Source organism: Pteropus vampyrus, unplaced genomic scaffold, assembly GCF_000151845.1.
Source record: "Pteropus vampyrus isolate Shadow unplaced genomic scaffold, Pvam_2.0 Scaffold472, whole genome shotgun sequence".
NCBI classification, from domain to species: domain Eukaryota; kingdom Metazoa; phylum Chordata; class Mammalia; order Chiroptera; family Pteropodidae; genus Pteropus; species Pteropus vampyrus.
The window spans coordinates 172,696-183,505 of NW_011889253.1; the positions used below are offsets into that span (position 1 = coordinate 172,696).

The 10,810-nt window shown below is 39.1% G+C and overlaps 1 non-coding gene across 1 annotated transcript; it reads right to left on the bottom strand.

Annotated features, from left to right (window-relative positions):
- Nucleotides 1-9,036: 9,036 nt before the first annotated feature.
- On the bottom strand, nt 9,037-9,141 carry LOC111732608. Its single transcript, XR_002777629.1, has one exon. It is a non-coding gene; the product is annotated as a U6 spliceosomal RNA (small nuclear RNA).
- Nucleotides 9,142-10,810: the final 1,669 nt, after the last annotated feature.

Consider the following 10,810-nt stretch of genomic DNA (forward strand, 5'->3'; position numbering starts at 1 on the left):
GTCTTTTGTAGTAGGTGTTCTGTGGGGCCCAGTCTCCTTTTTCATTGGAGTTGGACGCTCCAGGTATACCCCTGATATGGGTTGTGTGTGCTCTTTTGTTGTAGTTGTGCCTTGGTTGCTGTTTGCACGTCGATCAAGGGATTGACCAATGGGCTGATTGGTTGTGAGGATTTGCTGGTGAGGGGATGACCCTACAGAGTAGGATTCACATTAGCAGGGCTCTGGTGCCTGCCTAATCTGCCATTGGGTGTGTCCTCCTCAGATGCATCCCTGGGTGGTGCTCTGGCTCCCACTCTGGTCAAAGCAGGCCACCAGATGTGCCGGCCCAAGGGCCTCCTGGTAGGGGCTCAGCTGCCGACCGCATTCAGCCAAAGCCTGTGCACTTCTGGGGCCACCTGGTAAGAGTTACATAACAATATACAGATGGCTGCCACCCACGCTGGGCTTATAGGTGCTTTAAGAGGCCAAGCCAGGAACCGAGGCTGGCCACCTCTACTGCAAGGCTTGGGGCTGCTCAGCAAGAGGTATGAGGCACAACGAGGCCAGATGCTGCTTCTTTGTGTTTTATGAGCCTTTGAGAGATTTTAGGAAAGTCTGCAGGATGAGCCAAGACAGGCCATTTGTATGGGAAAAAAGAACACTGGAGGCAGCTTGGTGGGTCCACAATTTGGGGGAGACAAGGGTCTCATAGACTCTCCAGGGCAGGGTAGCCTGTGTTAGCCTGGTTGATGGAGACTCAGACATGGTGGCCACCTGCATGGCAGGAGGACAGAGGAACAATGGATATTGTCAGAACTTTTGTCTGGGAGAAAGCCACCCCTCCAGCCCTCATCCTGAACCTAGACAACTCATTTCCTCCCCACATGTCCTTGGTGCCTTTCGAGCAGCTGCCCCAGTGCTGGAGCTCAGAACAGGTGAGTCCATCAGTGAGTAAATCTGTGTGTGAGTCCTTTAAGAGGAATGTCTAGGACTTCCGCAGCCCTCTGTCTCACCCAACCACAGAGAGATGGTTTTCACAGAGAGATGTTTTGGTAACTTCTATTCCTAGCACTGGAACCCTAGGCTGGGGAGCCTAGTGTGAAGCTGAGACCCATTGCTCCTCGGAGGAATGGGGGGAATCTCCGCAGGCAAGATACCTGCCCCTCCCGATTCTTGACTGCCACATGTGATTGTAGGACTGGCCTATTTTGTGTCTCTGCCCCTCCTACTAGCCTTGAGATGACCTCTAATGTATGTCCCCAGTTGTAGGGCTTCTGTTCTGCCGGACCTCAGGCAACTCCCAATGATGGTTGTTCTATAGTTTTGTTATAATTTTGATCTGCTCATGACACTCATAAGCATGTATCGTTTAGAGTTTCAGGTCTTAAACCTTCGTTTATGTTTCCAAAATTCAGAAAAGCCTGATGTAGGAGTTAATTTCAGCCAGGTAAAATGTGACTCCGCTGACCATCTATATAATGTACCTACCTGGGACCCTGACACCAGAGTAGAGTAGATTTTGAAATCTCAGTTGCTATCTCAAAGTGTTCAGATTTGAATGAAATGCTAGAGAGGAAAGGGCTGGAAATGGGATGATGCTTAGAGCTGCAACCAGACAATCACTGTCCTAAGAGGAGAAGTAGATGCATTAATCCTTGTGGTAGAGGCAGCATTCAGCAGCCTAGAGTAAAATGGTAGAAATAAGGCAGGTGCAGTTGGATTGTTTCAGGATTGAAATTCTTCTGGAGAAGTGGGATGGAAATATAAGGGCGATACAGAGTCATTGAATGGTGTCTGGTCTGGAATTGAAAGCAGAACAGGATTAATTGACTAAGAAAACATGGGAGGATCAGGGAACTAAAATATAGTGAGATTAAAGACAACAACAGCAACAAACAGGTATGTCATGGGTTGAATGCGTTCCCTCCAAAAGTAAAATATGTCAGTTTTAATCTCCAATACCTCACATTGTGACCTTATTTGGAAATAGGGTCTTTACAGAGGTAACCTGGTTAAAACAAGGTCATTAGTGAGGGCTCTAATTCAATATGACTTTACATGTCCTTATAAAATTGGGAAATTTGGACACAGAGACAGACACATATAAAGGGAAAACAATAAGAGAACACAGGAAGAATGTCATGTGAAGATAGAGGATTGGAGTGATGCATTTGTGGTACAAAGAACCTCAGAGATTGCTGGCAACCCACCAGAAGTTAGAAAGAAGTAAGGAAGGAATCTTTTAGAAGTTTCAGAGGGAGCATGACCCTGCCAACACTTTAACTTCAGACTTCTGTCCTCCAGAACTGTGAAACAATACATTTCTGTTATTTTAAGCCACTTAGTTTGTGGTGTTTGTTACAGTAGACCTAGGAAACTAATACTAGATATATATAGAGAAAGGGAGTCAAAAGTCTGAAGAATAAGAATTAATTAGAGAGAAGATTCTAGTTGACTCCAGACTCCTGAAGCAGTTAGGAAATCTTGAGGGGGTGTACAGAATCATCAGTTCCCCCAGAGTTTCTGAAAACCCCAGATTTTAGAGGGTAATTCCAGGTAATTAGAGGGCTTCATTGGAGCCACAGGATTCTTTTCTTATCTCAACCAAAATCTCGCTGGTGGTCCTAGGTCACCCCAGAGCAGGCCAGGGGTTCAGAATGGAGGACCTCCAAAAGGTAATTGTTTGAAATGAAATGAGCCCTGTATTACTTTTACCAAACATTGCTACAAGGCCATTTTGTGTGAAACTGTAATGGCAAACAGACTTGCAGTTCACCATAGGGTGACTTCCTTTTGCTGTCACTAGGCAACAAATCAAGATGGATCCATCTGTAGTCAATTACATGTTCTCCAGAGAAAGACACTTTCTTTAGGAAGCAAACCTAAAAGTCTGTACAATGCCATACATACAGCAGAAATCCTTTACTTTGCTAAACACACTTACACCTTTTGGAATTTTTTAAAAACAGGCAAAAACTGTGATACATTGGGTTATAAGTTGTAGTTTAAACAATAATTATTGTATCTGGCTTTGTTTTATAAAGCTGGGTTGGCAAGTGACCCATTTCATTGAATAGAAAGTGTCAGCTAAAACCCACCTCGTGTCAGTTGCAGACATCTGTCTTTTGAAACTGATGCACTGAGGAAAACTATTACTTCAGGTTTCCTCATAATCAATAACAAATATCTATTGGATATTGACTTCAAAGATGAATAAGACCCAGTTCTTGCCCTCAATGATATGTGCTACAATCTAATTAGGGAGACAGTACATGCAAATAGAAAGATAATAATGCAAAGTAATACAGGAATTTTCTCATTTAATACTTAAAACAATCTATGAGGGAGGTACTGTATTGTGGGCCATTTTACAGATGAGGAAATCAAGATAGAGAGAGGTTAAATAAATTGCCTAAGAAAAGATAGCTATCAAGTAGTACCTTCTATATTTGAGACCAGGTAGTCTGATTTAGAGTCCTCACACTTAAGACTACATTAGAGTAAAAATAAATAACTCTGAACAGTAGCAGCCTTTTAGGTATTCTAAGTCTTGAACTAGGGCAAGAAGATGGACAGTTAAGAGAGAAAAGCCTTTTGAACATAATTTCACATTGACGCTCATAGTAGCTTTATAATATAGATAGCTCTTTCAAAGTACACTAAGGTATTATAGACAGTCAATCAGTAACAATCAATTATAAAAATCCCAGACATAAGTGAGCGTGTCAATTGATTGTGCTATTTTACATTCCTATTAATGTTTATGTATCCATGCTGGATACCTCTTCTTACCTCATTTTGAATGTCATTGCTATAAGACTCCCTGTCATTAATTTATGCAAATAAACCAGAATCCCCCTACTTCTATATTGTGTGGTAAACTTCTCTAATTTGGGCTAATTCATCCAATTTATCCACTCTTCTTATTTAAGATGCACATGTGTATGTGCGTGCATGTGTGTACATGTAGGGGTGTGTGTGTGTGCGCGTGTGTGTGTGTGTGTGTGCGCGTGCGTGTATTAAGTAGCAATTCAGTTCGGGATATCTATAAAATGAAAGACCTTACCTATAACAGCCTTTCATTTCTAGATGTTACTGCTGTGAGAGAGCTACTACTATTACTACTATACTACTACACACACACACGTGTACACATACACACACACAAACCACACATGACTTTGTCAAGACAGCAGAATCATCTCTACTTTAAGGCCACTTGGGCAGGTGACTTTGGGGGTCTCACCTTGCTGGAACTCATGTAAAGGGAGTGCTGAAAGAGGGAATAAACCTCTAAAAGGAAAATAAAAATTACCTGGGACGCATAAAGTGAGACTGTGAAGTGGTGAGAGACTGACTTCCTGGAAGCCACTCTTTTGCAGCCACCCTTAATCATCCTGATCTGTGACTCCTTTTTCCTTTAAAACTATCTTGATGTGCACTTTAACTTGATTTTATCTGGATCTGAAAATAGACTGCCTTCATTGTGAGGTGATTTTCTCAGGTTCTTGTTAATGGTGACTTAAAATGTTCTTCTTTAGTCCCATCACCTCCAATCAAGCCCAGGCTCTCATTCTCCTGCTTGAATGATCACCAGCTGGCTTGGATAACCACAACTTCTTCTTTAATCCATTCCATATACCGATACCGATGTAACGGTTTAAACGTTACACATGACACCCCCTGGTGCTAAATTTTTCAATGGCTCCCCAAATTTCCAATAGTAGAAAATCTAAACTTATCTTTTAGTCTATCAAGACTCTCCCAATCAGGCCTCATCCCAGCTCCCATCCACCCTTATTTGCCACAGCTTCTAACATGCTTCTTTTACTTTGGTCAGGCTTGTCACAACAGTGCTCTAAGAACCTAGCAAGCTCATTCATTCACAGATCCTCAGATTACAATGAGATACTGTATTTTTGTTTCATTCAAAAACATATTGTAAGCCTACTCTATGCCAGGATTTGTTAAGGTGCTAGATCCCAAAGGTAAACAAGAAAGTTCTCAGCTATCTGGCATAGGTGACAGCTGAAAAGACAATCATATTGCTGCATGATAAGTGGTGTGATGGAGGAGGCCCAGGGAGCTGTGGGATCCCAGAGGAGAGCAGGGAAGGATTCAAGAAGCGATGTTACAATCTTGATGCATGAAGAATGAGTAATAGCTAGTGAGGCAAGGAGCTGGTGAGGGGAAGTGACATTCCCAGTAAAAAGAGCAGGAATCAAAGAAGAGGACAGAAACAGTGAGAGTTGGAATATGTTTCAGACATCTTTGCATTGTACCTGCACCTAGCACTCTCCTAGGCACATAGGAAGCACTCAGAAATTGATTCTTAGTTGACCATTCTGCTTCTTCATCTGCTAGAACATTTAACAGATTACTTTTGGCCAAGGGATGCTGTATTAATTATTTTGTAGTAACAAGGAATGTAAAAATCTCAGTGGTGACTACAACAAAGCTTAATTTTTTGCTCTTACAAAGTTCATTGCAAATCCAGGTGACACTCTGGGGCAACTTTCCTCCATGTGGTAACTCAATGATACCTGCTACTCTGATTTTGTGGCAACTACATCTCCACATATGCTTCCATAATCACTATGGGAAGGAGAAAAGAAAGTGGAGGGTCTCACACAGTAAATGAAATGCCCTAGTCATGAAATATCTCACTTCACCTCACAACTCATTGGCTAGAATGAGTTACATGGCCCCTCCCAACAACAAAGGGACTTGGGGAAGTGGAATCCTCTGATGGGCTCAGAAGAAGAGAATCACTTAGGCTAACACCAGCTAGGTGAGTGCTAGAATCCTCCTAAGCAGATATTACTTACAATCATCATATGTTAAGTTGGTCTGTTGGTTATTGTGTTTAGAGAACAAACTACTCAAATATCTGGGTTTGGACGTTTTTGTTACAGTTGTTTCTTTTCCTGACTGGAATTATGCCATCATCTGTTCTTGGACTTCAGCCAACAATGCTAAGTCATCTGGCAAAGTGATTACATTACTTAAGCCATGGTATTAGTGATGCTGTTGTCACCATTTGAAAAATATTATTTGTACGTGATATGAGTGAAACAAGACAAACAAGTCAAGTGGCACACCCAGCACAGATCCACTACACTCTCTAGGTCTTTGTTACCTGATAAATATTTTCTTCATCTGTGTATTTTGATGGGTGATTTGGCTATTTCTTTAGATCAGGCTAGTGTACAACCTAAGTCACACCAATTATCGATTTCCATCTTTATTTTCTATAGACAAACTATGAAGTAATACATACCAGACAAGGTATGTGTTCCCAAAGTGGGAAGCTAATATACCAGGTCCTGAGAAATGGCCCCAATAACTTTTGAAGATATTTACATGTTGTATGGAAGAATGATAGAGGCCAGTTAGTACTAGCTTCCTAATTCACCCTAAATATGGATGTTTAACATATATCGATTATTGAAACAATCATAGTAGGAAAGATTTAAAAGTTTGATAGTATTGAAGAGGATGTGAACAAGTCAGCACACTCTTAATGAAAGTGAAAATTAGTATAACATTTTCAAAGAGCAATTGAATAATATCTGTTAAAAGATAACTTTTTTGATCCTATGATCCAATGTATTCGGTTCTAGAAATTTATCCTATGGAAATGTTGCTTTAAATGTGCAAAAAAAATTATATATAAGGATGTTCATTGCAGCATTGCCCATAATAGAAAAATAGAAATGACCCAAATGTCTATTCATAGAGGAACTGAGAAAATACACAATGGTGCATTCTATTTTTTAAAAAATTAGGTGGATCTACATGTACTGGTATGGAAAAATGTCCATGCTGTATAGCTCAGTGAAGAAAGAGTTTAAAAATAGCATGAATAGCTTGCTTAAAAATTGTTTGAGCTTAATAAATTCTATTATACATACAAGAAAAAATGTTTGGAGGAATAGATACCAACTTAACAGTAGCTATAGAGATAACTACTATGGGACACTTTCACTTTCTATAATACTTGTAGAGTTCTGTAATGTTAGAAAATTTTGTAATCAGGAAATGACATTACATTTTTTTCTAATTAAAAAATGTAAAAACTTCCTCCAAGAAAACCTTTAATAAAATTTTTTGAATAAAATCTGACTTCTAAGAAAACCCTGATTTACTCTACAGCTCAGGAAATAGATTTGACAGCTCTTAACTTGACCAGCCAAGTGTAACAGAGTGGAGCTTAGCACAAGGATCTGAGCAATTAAAGCTGCAGAATAATTACCAGTCATCAGAGGTTCTGATAGAACCCAGGCCTTTACACTGTCATCTTTGATCTGCTCTCAGGGCCTAATGATCGAAATGCTTAAGATTTTTGGGACAAGAGCACAGTTCTCATTAGACCACACTCTTTAAAACTTTCCATGGCTACTAGTTATCAACAGAATAAATCCAAATCATTTAACATGGCATTCAAGGTGCTATGCTATTTCCCAACCCTAAATCCCAACTTAGTCAAAGAGCTTTACAGCATAATGTCTAAGAGTTGAGGCTTTAGATCTTTAGCCAGTTCTAGGATTAAATTTTCTGCCTCATCTCCATTTCAACAAACTCGAAACTATTTGTCTTCCAAAGCCAAGTTCACCTGTCCTTTCTCTATACCCTGCCCTTCCCAGATCTCTATCAGAAAGCATTGTCTTTCCCCTAAACTCTTGCATGGCCATGTCTATACTGCTTTTACGGCACTTACACTTTCTTACAAAGTAGTTTTTAAAAATTATATCCATATTAAATGGTCAGCCCCATGAAGGTAAGAGCCTCCTATCCCCCATAGCGCACAGCATCTTGCTTGCACATGCCAGGCTCATAGGAAATTTTCATGGAATTGAATGAATAAAGAATGAATTAATTTCCCTTTTAAAAAGAGCCTCACCAATTTACACATGCTCCCAGCTGGTGGCAGTAGTCTCCTTTAGCTCTTCTACCATTCAACACACTGCTGTTCCTCAGAGTCCCAAATCGTTCTGCAAGTGAGCAATTCCCAGTTTAAGACAGTCAGAAATGAAAGTGCTGAACTCAGAGTCAGGTAAGCTGGCCTTTAGCTCCAGATCTGTCACTAACTAAATATGTGATTTGCAAGCTAGTTCCCTTATTTTCTGGATCTGTTCCCATGTCTTCAAAATGAAGGATCAAGCTAGGATGACTTTCAGAGTTTGACATTCTATGATTTTCATACTCTGTAAACTCAAGATTACTAGAGTTATGAGATCTTTGGATAGTTGCCACCATCATTTTTCATCTATTCTAGAATGTACTTATGGTAACAATATGGACAGAGGCATTTCCTTAAAAATCCTCTCCAAATGCTCTTTCCTTGTTTGGATATAATAGGACACATCAGAGCCCAGCCATTGCAACTCTCTGGCTAGTGTTGACTCTCAGAAGGAAACTGGGTAGTGATCTTTGGACGTGTGGGGAAAAGGAGAAGGAAACTCAGTTAAGCACGTGGAGTTAGCCACAGCATCTAATACTGGGAAAGAAAGGACTCTGTTGTATTTATTTCGAGACTTCTGTTTTTCTTCTGTTAGAAATGTATTTAAAAAGTTATATTCTGGGGGGAAGAAGCAGTTACTTTTTTATCATTACTACTGTGATTCAACAATTTAATTTTTTAAACCACAGTTTAATATTAATAAAATACTGTTCCTGCCTTCTCAATGTGGAGAAGACAGGAAGCCAAGGTGTGTACATGTGGGCATAAAAAGAAATTATTATTTTTTTAGGTTTGTTTGTTTGTTTGTTTGTTTGTTTGTTTTTGGTGACATTGGTTAATGAAATCCAGTAAGTTTCAGGTGTACAATTTAACAGTTAGGCATATATATATATTGCATTGTGTGTTCACTGTCCATAGTTAGATTTCTTTCTGTCAACACATATTTGACCCCTTTGACCCCATCTACCTCTCCCTCCCCCTCCCCTCTCCCCTCTAGTAACCACTAGTCCATTGTCCATGTCCATGAATCTCTGTTTGTTTGTCCTGTTCGTTTGTTGCTCTTAGGTTTATATCCCACATATAAGTGATATCATAAAAATATGGAATGCTCCATGAATTTGCGTGTCATCTTTGTGTAGGGGCCATGATAATCTTCTCTGTATTGTTCCAATTTTAGTATATGTTCTGCTGAAGCAAACACAGTTTTTTTTTCTTTTTAAATTAAAAAAATTATTATTATTATTTTTATTTTTTCAATTACAGCTACTCTGCTATCTTGACTGGAACTCCGAGAAATTCTTGTGGTCTAGGTCAGGTTAACAGATTTAATGGGTATTGCATTCAAAGTTTTGGTATTTATAAAGTTGTAATGAAGGGATATATTCTTTTGATAAAAAATTGAATTAGGTTTAGAAGTCTGATTCTAACTCCAAGGGAAAATATTCACCCTTTCTCCATTATTTAGTGTCAGAGGGTACAAATTACAAGAACAATGATGAAATTTTGATTAAGAATCTCCTCTGAAAGAGAAACTAATAGATGGGAAAAATGTGTCCTAGTTACAAGGAATAACTGCTTTAACTTTAGCTGAACCAATGATATTAATGAATCTAAAGAAATAATACCTATAGAAGACAATGGGATAGGGAGAGGAAGAGGAAGAGGGAGAGAGGGAGGTATACATATGACACACTCACACAAATCTGAAATAAAACCTTCACAAACAATACTTTATAATCAGGGCCATTTTCCTAGGCATGTGACCTGTATAGTAGCACAGGGCTTTGTGTCTGGGCCTCTCACTGTCTTGAAATTCTTAATAATTTTATTTTAGAACTTGTGTTTTGCAAGTGAAGTCAGATGAAACAATGGAGCATGCTGTAGCAGATGAGATTGGGGTAATATATGTGTCTGCTGCCATTTTTTGCTGCCTCATTTGCATATATCATTTGTGATACCCCATGAACACAGGACTCCAACTCCAGTGGACTTGCAATGTCTGGGCGTTCAACAAGACTCAAAGGGAGGACAAGGTCAGTGTGTAGCATCTACAATTGAGTAAGGCTGGGGTGGAGTTGGGGAGTGGTGGTGACAAACCAAAGAGGCCACACTTTCCTTTCCAACCAGAACTTATTTCCAGTGCAGAAAGAATGCAATAGAGTTCTGAGAAACACGAAGACCACAGAACCCTATAATATCCTACTTTGTTACTTTCCTGTATTAGCTAACCACTTATGCTGAAAATGATGACATAAAAGGAAAGGGAATGATAAGCCAACACTTTCCATTTTTTTCTTTCCTTAATCATCAGTAAGCTGAAGGTAGAGAGTTTTGATAGATTGCCCATGTATGAAGAAGAGAAAAGCAATTGAATTAGTTTTGTGCAATATGTTCACTGTTCTGGTAAAGAATTAAATATGTAATATATATGCATGTATGAACTGCAAAATATGAATTATGTAATTTTAGTGATTTTGCATGTAAGTTAAATGCTGTTACATTTGCATTTCAAACTGGCATTGCAAAATATAAAGATGTATAGTAAATTCCTGTTAATTATCAATTTTTTTTATTTAAGATGATAATAAATAGCAAATAAAAAATACTATGACAAGTCAAGAAAGGAACTGCAGAAGAAAGGAAAAGCTTTACATATGAATACCTTTAACAATACTTTCTTCCTACTTTTTGATCAAGGAATCCCACATTTCCATTTTTCACTAGGCCCTGCAAATTCTGCAGCCAGTCCTGCTTATAATGTGTGAAGCTCTGTGATGCTTTCTACTCTGGTCTTCTCTATTTGTTTAAATGTTGCTCATGATCCGCTCAATTGATTTCATGACCCTTAAAGGGTTATGATAGACAGTT